General features: G+C 38.9%; 1 protein-coding gene across 36 annotated transcripts in view; it reads right to left on the bottom strand.

Moving 5' to 3' along the window:
• LOC110469084 (uncharacterized) overlaps positions 1-7,134 on the bottom strand; it is a 455,123-nt gene that overhangs the window by 321,551 nt on the left and 126,438 nt on the right. The gene's annotated exons all lie outside the window — the stretch shown is intronic.

Here is a 7,134-nt window from a genome sequence, read left to right as displayed (position 1 = left end):
GAAGGATCCTGTTCCCCTCAATTGGCCTATTCCTGTTTGGCCCTAATCCTGTATTAAGTCAGAACTTTCTTCTTGACTTCATTCAGAAGAGTCAGGTAGAGGCTGTCTGAAATTAAGAGTTTTCTATTCCTGTTCTTGAGATAATATAGATGAAATGCAAAAATCTAATTAATTTTATTTTCTTTTCTCCAGGATTTGACATGTTGGAATATCATCCTTAACTCTTATACATTCTTGATAAAGGAGAAGAAAAATAAATCATCAATTCAGTCCATGTTTTGGGAATGCTTCATCTGGGGTTCCATGCTATTGCTTCTTGCATCATGAAAGTAATATCAAATTGAAAATATTTCTGTTCAGCAACTTCAGCAGCTCTAAATTAAGAAAATGCATAGTTTATCGGCTTTCAATGCTTGAGCAGGTTAAGAATGTGTAAGCAAGAAAGATTTCATTTAGAAAGAGAAGTGCAATGTCCATGATACCAACAGAGACATTAAGTGAGATTAGGCCATCTTCATAAACTACTTCTCAGTTAGTAGATTATCAAAAATAATGAATGCTACTCATTAAAGAAAACAATTTTTGAAATAAAGAAAATTCATTTTTAAGGCAGTAACAGCTCATGGAGTTAAAACTGGATGATAAGCAGCACAACATTTTTTACACTGTTCTACCAAAACAGGCACTGATCACCACTTGCTCTAGAGTATGTGGCCTTTAGGTCAAACATGGCAGAACTGCCACAAACTGGGAAATAAAGGTGGTTTGAGGAAGATTTTCTTTCGGTGATAGGAATGGAGATCTGTCTCTTCCACTTTTGTTGCCAGTTTTAATATATCATTATTAAAATCTGACTAATGCATTTCACTTTTAATGTGTGTGTGGGATTCACAATTAAATTTAAAATCTCATTTATGGTATTTTAGAAGAGATAATAACTTCTGAATGAAAAGGTACAAGAAACAAAGATACTTTAAAATTTGGTGGTGTCTTTGAAATGTAGTTTGGGAGTGATGGCATTGCCCTTTTTCATGTTCCTGTAAATGCACTAGATATTTCCTGTGGCTGCTCCCTAAGACATCCCAGAAGCACAACCTGCTACTGGAAGTTGAGCCAAAGCACATCCTGGGAAAATTTAGCCCTGCACACTTCATTCAAAGTTCATGAAGTAGTCACTCAACTCCAGTGGTCCTGCAGAGGTGCTTCAGGAGGGCTCTGGAGCAGGGAAGTGCTCAGTCAGAACATGAGCCACACCACGATCCCTCTTCAGAAGAACTCGATTCAGGAGTTTTCCCCCAAAAAGGCAGGTGGCAACATAGAAAGTTTTGCCATTGAGGGCACAGAGAGGGGCTGGAGTCAGGAAAACTGTGCTGATTCATTCCTGTTGAGGATGCCAAGCATGTGGAAATTCCATTCACTTGGAGCTGACGGCTTTGTTTCAAGGGGGAAATAGGAAAGTGCAGGTACAAAGTTGAATATTCAGAGTCCCAATGAGATGAATCATCTTGCAGTGCAGAGACAAAATGAAAAAAACCCCAGACCCCCATAAAATATGTATAAAAAACAAAGCCAGAAATGACAATTTGAAGAATTTTTAAGGTAGGACAAAAATAATAACCTAGAATTTCTAAAATGTGGGTAAATATGAACCAAATACTTATTATTTCATTAAAGTGGAGATGGGAAGGACCAATTCCTAACTCTCTGTGTTTGCCTCCTGGGGTCCTAGATAGCTTTTCCTGTCAAATTAAAACAGGAAAAAAAAAAAGATAAATAAACATGAGAAATTAAGATTGCCTAGGTAGGTGAAGGAGAAAGGAAAAGAAGCAGGGAAATAATGTTCTACAATTATTACCAGAGCTAAGAGAAACAAAATTACTTGATCATAAATTCAGGATAATCTGGTTTTCTTTATGAGTTTCCATTTTATTAATGAAAGGAAGGTAACTTAGTGTACCCGGATGAATTAAAATGCCTATTTGTAGAAGCAATCCTCAATAGGGGTCTTTAATAGAATCTGTGAACAATTCTGGAGTCAGATAATTTAGCTGTAAAAAGGCAATATTAATAGTTCACCTCTGGGTACACAGCCCAGGCTGGACAGGAGTAGGAAGAAGGGAATATTTGCAGGGAAGGTTGAGGGGTTTATTTGCATTATCCCAACTTCCTGCAGCCAAAAAGCTTCACACAAGCAGCTCTGTAAAAAGGGGGGTGGGGTAGCCAGCAAACACCAGATCAGTAAATTGTCTGCCTTGTTTATCAAATCCAACACACACTCAAGCTTTGGACTGGATGAGCCTGGAAAAAGAGTACAAAAATGCAAAAATGTGGGATGCCAGTTCACAAATGTCTTTTTTAATCTCATTATTCTAAAAGAAATAAAATTAGCCAAAAAAAACCCCCAAACTTCTTTTAAATATAATTGATCAAACATTTCAACATAACTCCTCAGCAGGATTTAATACACCTGAAAAAATATCTAGGTATTTCATCTGCTTCAGCTCTTGAGAGAAAGATCCCCAAAGTTTTCACAGTCTTTGTCCTGGAAAATGTGTGCACACCAGGAATGTAATTCATTTTAATGGCGTATTATACCAAAAAAGACAATGACTTTAACACTGAAAAATATTTACTTCCTAATTTTAAAGAGGGTTTTCTCATTAATCTTTGAAAGAGAATATATAAAATATCTGATGTATCTTCTCAGTTATTTTGAGCAAATCTGACAAAGATGCTGCTCATGAAAATTCCAATCAGACCTTATTAACTGTAGTTCAATTCCATACATGGCAGAAATTTTCTGTGAAATATGAAGAGAAAAACCAGATGAGAGGAAAGAGTTCAGCACAGCTATGGGTATCTCTTACCAGGAAAGTGGGACCATTCCAGACTTCAGAAAATCAGAGGGCTGTTACTGGGGGTTAGAATTGGGACCAGGACTCTCTTTTCAGAGAAGATTTGCAAAAGGCAGAAAATTTCTTTGTATCAGCCCCTGGAAATCTTCGTTTTCCATAAAGATGAAAACAGAAATTGGTGCTGAAGAATTACAAGCGCACGAGTTTACTGAGCAACTGCAAGAGCTGCTTGGAAAGATTCAACAGAAACTACAGAAAATGGACTTTTTCAACTCAGTCAGCTTGGTTTTGATGATGAAGTGACTTTATGAGCAAGATTGGGAATAAAGTATTATCAAAACTATAAATATTCCAGCCTGCCAATTTACACATAAGGGTAGTTCTGGTTCACTCCTCCCATCCCCATTCCTCATCTTTTCTACAGATTTTCTCCAATATGATTCAACCTCCCATGCTGAAACTGCCCATCTCCACCTGGAAAAGCAGAAAAAAAGGACAAAAGAAATATACCAACCTACATCTTTTCTCAAGGTAAAAACTGGGATGTCTCCCCAAGCAAATATCCAAACCATTGTTCCCCCAGTGTAGGAGTGACATACATGACCCCAGGACTCTGATTTCACATCAAGCCTCTCTACAAAAGCTCTAAAACCTTGTGAGGAGTCTTTAGTGTATAATACAGGAATTTCTTATTTCACAAACATTGTTCACCTTCACCACAAGGAAAAAAAATCTAGTATTCTCAATATCAGTTGAGTAGAAATGAAAACACACTAAATTTGGCAGATTACGATAAAGGTAATTTTCTTCTAGGGAAAGGTGAAAGGGACAAATAAGGCTTAATCCACACAGAAATTATTTCCAGGAAAATCTGATTCTCTGGAGTTCACACACACACACACACACACACACACACTCACATTATAATGCAACCATGACTTGTCCCCTTCTTCCCTGCCCTCCTGAGACCCCAGCTGGAGTTCTGCATCCAGCTCTGGACACAGCAAAGATGTGGAGCTGTTGGAGTGAATCCAGAGTTGACCATGAAGATGCTCCAAGGAGCATCTGCTCTGGAGCCAGGCTGGGAGAAGGGAAGCCCCTTCCAGTGCCTGAAGGGGACTTATAAAAGGGAAGGACTGGGGCTTTTTATATGGCAGAGAGTGACAGGACAGGGTGCAATGGTTACAAACTGCTGGAGGCAGGGATAGGTGGGGTATTGGGAAGGAACCCTTGCTAGGAGGGTGGGCAGGCCCTAGCACAGGTTGTCCAGAGGAGCTGTGGCTGCCCCTGGAACCCTGGAAGTGTCCCAGGCCTGGGTGGACGGGGCTTGGAGCAACCTGGGACAGTGGAAGGTGTCCCTGCTATGGCAGGGGGTGGAATGGGATGATCTTTAAGGTCCCTTACAACTCAAGCCATTTTATAATTCCAATAATTCCCATGAATCTATTCCCCTCCTGAATTCCAATATACAGTTTATAGGGAGTTACTATCAAGTTGCAACATGATGGATCCATTTTCATGACTAGACAGGTAAAAAATAAGTCTATGCCTTTTTCTTTCCTCTTTAATATCTGTTCAGTTTTGTTATTGGGCTATTATATTTTGCTGTTGCAATTTAAACCTTTTATCAGAAATAAATCTTTGAATTCTATTATCTTGTAACAATTCTGTAGGGACAGGCATTTCAAGAAGCTGAAAGATAAAAATGAGAAGGAAAAGAGCTTTTTTTGCAGGCCTCTATTAAAGTTTTCACACTGCTACATTACAGCTATAAAATAGCATCTCTGATAATAATTCATTACAATTCCATAATACACATGGAATATGTTACGCTGTATTAATCAACAATTCTGTTTTGCTAACTTATTAAAATCATTCATTTGACATTACGTATTATTTTAGTGCCATCTTGTCACTGATTTATAGTGAAACTGAAAGTTTATTGATAGCTTCTCATTCGCCTGAGACCTCGTGAAATTTGCAAATAATGTTGGTTCTTTCTTAAATGTGCTTTAAGTCAGTAGACATCACTAAGGTATAATGAAAAACACTTGACACAACTGAAGTGGTCGCTGGCTTTGGGTTTTTTGAGGGTAGCACTCCAAGAGGAGAAGATAAGGAAGAAATAAAAGGAATGAATGGAAGTAGTTGTGAAATCTGCTGGAAACCTGCAGAACAGCAGAAACAAGAGGAATCTCTTTCTCCCTGAGCCAGCATCAATGATTCATTAGCCACTTGCTAAAACTCAATAATCAGTTCATGATTTGCTGAGTTCAACCATTATGAAAACAATATACAGAATCAGTAAATAATGGCCTCTGATGAATCTGCTGCACTGTATTCCTTTTGGAAGGATAACAATAGAAAGATCCAGAATAAAAGTAGAAAAGGAAGTAAATGAACCCAGTAAATCACATGGAAGCCTAACTTTGTACTGTGTATTTGAATTTACTCTGTGCCTCCAACTCCTTTATAGGCTCAACATGCCTGCCTGTCTAAAAATGAGTTTGTTGTCAACCCCCAAAATTCAGATTCTGTTCTAACAAAATGCAAAGTAATAGCACGGTGGGGTTTTAGGGGGGATTGTTCTTTTAAATTTTTTTAGCATGTTCTGAAACAAGAAAAATCTTTTTCTATTGAGCACCACTGTCAAGTATTTTTCACATGCAGCAATATGTTCTCACTGTCATGTCTCAGAAGAAATCCCTTGGGGCTCAAGATGCATGTAATACCCACACAGAAAATTAAGCCTCAATTTACTCCACAAAAAACCACCACATCCCACCTCTAAGAATATCTAAGCATTGTTTTTTAATGATGATTAATGAGATCCTTTTTAGGGTTCTAATATTAGTTACACCCATTTGTGCCAAGGCTATATTTGATATAGTCAGGGATTTCTTTAAAACACTGGCCTGGGAGATAATGAGTTTCACAAATTTCTCCAGCACTCAGGAGAATGCCAGAGCCTCACAGAATCTCAAGATCAGCGCATCTTTCTTCCTCTGAATCAAAACCCTTGCTGCCTCTGTTTTTTAAGTTTGAACATGGAGGTTTGCTCCTGTGAATGGGGTTCCAAAGGAAAGGAAAAAAACCCCTTCAGTCCCGTCCGGCGTGTATTTTGAAAAGTTTAGCTTCCCTAAGGTTTTAACAAAAGGAGATTCTACTTGTGGGAAGAGATGATTAATCCGAGACGCTCCAATTCTGTAATGATGAAAAGGATGCTCAACAGGTCAGAGCCTAGTGAAGGGAGGGTCTCACTCATCTCTGCCAAGGTGTGGTTCATGAAGCATCTTTAGCTCTTGACACAGCAGAGGGCACCTCAGAATAATACAGCCTCTCTCCAGGGAACAAAATGCATTTCCAAGCCTTTTCTTTGCCAGGTTAACATTTGACAAACTTGCTTTAATGCTCCTTCTCCCCAAGTAGCTCAGATGAGGAGGACAGAAAAAGTTTGCAGCAGAGGAGGACAGAAGGGAAAGGAATTCAAGATTTTCAAAACAGTGCCAAAGAGCAGACTTTCTTCCCCCTGCTGCAGACAACAGGTAATGAGTACAAATGGATGGACCAGGGATTATTATCGAAGAATGGGCCAAGGAAAATGGGGTTTGCTCAGCTTTTACACACAGACACACACACACTAAATCTGAAATCTTAATGCTTAAGTGTATGGGCTGAAAACTGAGTAATGCTTAAATCCTACTGCTCCACACAGCCAACAGAAGTCAATTAGTCCAACTTCAGCATTGCATTAATTTTCCTACTGTTTAATTATTATTTACAGGATACCACGAAGGTGCACAGCTGTGGAAATGTATAGCCCCTGTCCAGAAGATCAGTTGTTCTAAGTTCACCCTAATATCGATACAAATAATGGAACACACTTTTTGCTCTGGAAAATGGCAGTCAAAGCAAATTGGGGATTCTGAGCTGGGCTCTGGCAGCCTTTTGTATTGCTTTCATTAGAGTGTCAGCCTCTAAAAAAATAATGTGACAAAGGAAGGGTGGCTGGTGAGCTGGCAATCATACAACGTCTAAAGATCTGAGCCCTTCTGTAATGATCATATGTGATTTACAGAATCAAAGGGTCAAATTCTGCCCTCAATTACACACCTATTGCTAGGTGGTGCAGCACCACGTGGCAGGTGAATTAGAGAGATTATTGTGTTTCTAAAGATACAGAAAAATGCTCTGTGGCCTTCAAAGTGGCCAATTCAGTGTTGATCCTCTATTGAATAACAATATATAAATGTACGGAAATATCAGAGCATCTTCGGGC

Source organism: Lonchura striata, chromosome 3 (assembly GCF_050655825.1).
Source record: "Lonchura striata isolate lonStrDom1 chromosome 3, ASM5065582v1, whole genome shotgun sequence".
Classification (NCBI taxonomy): domain Eukaryota; kingdom Metazoa; phylum Chordata; class Aves; order Passeriformes; family Estrildidae; genus Lonchura; species Lonchura striata.
The sequence above is the reverse complement of the archived record's forward strand: the minus strand, read 5'-3'. Positions and strand labels throughout refer to the sequence as shown.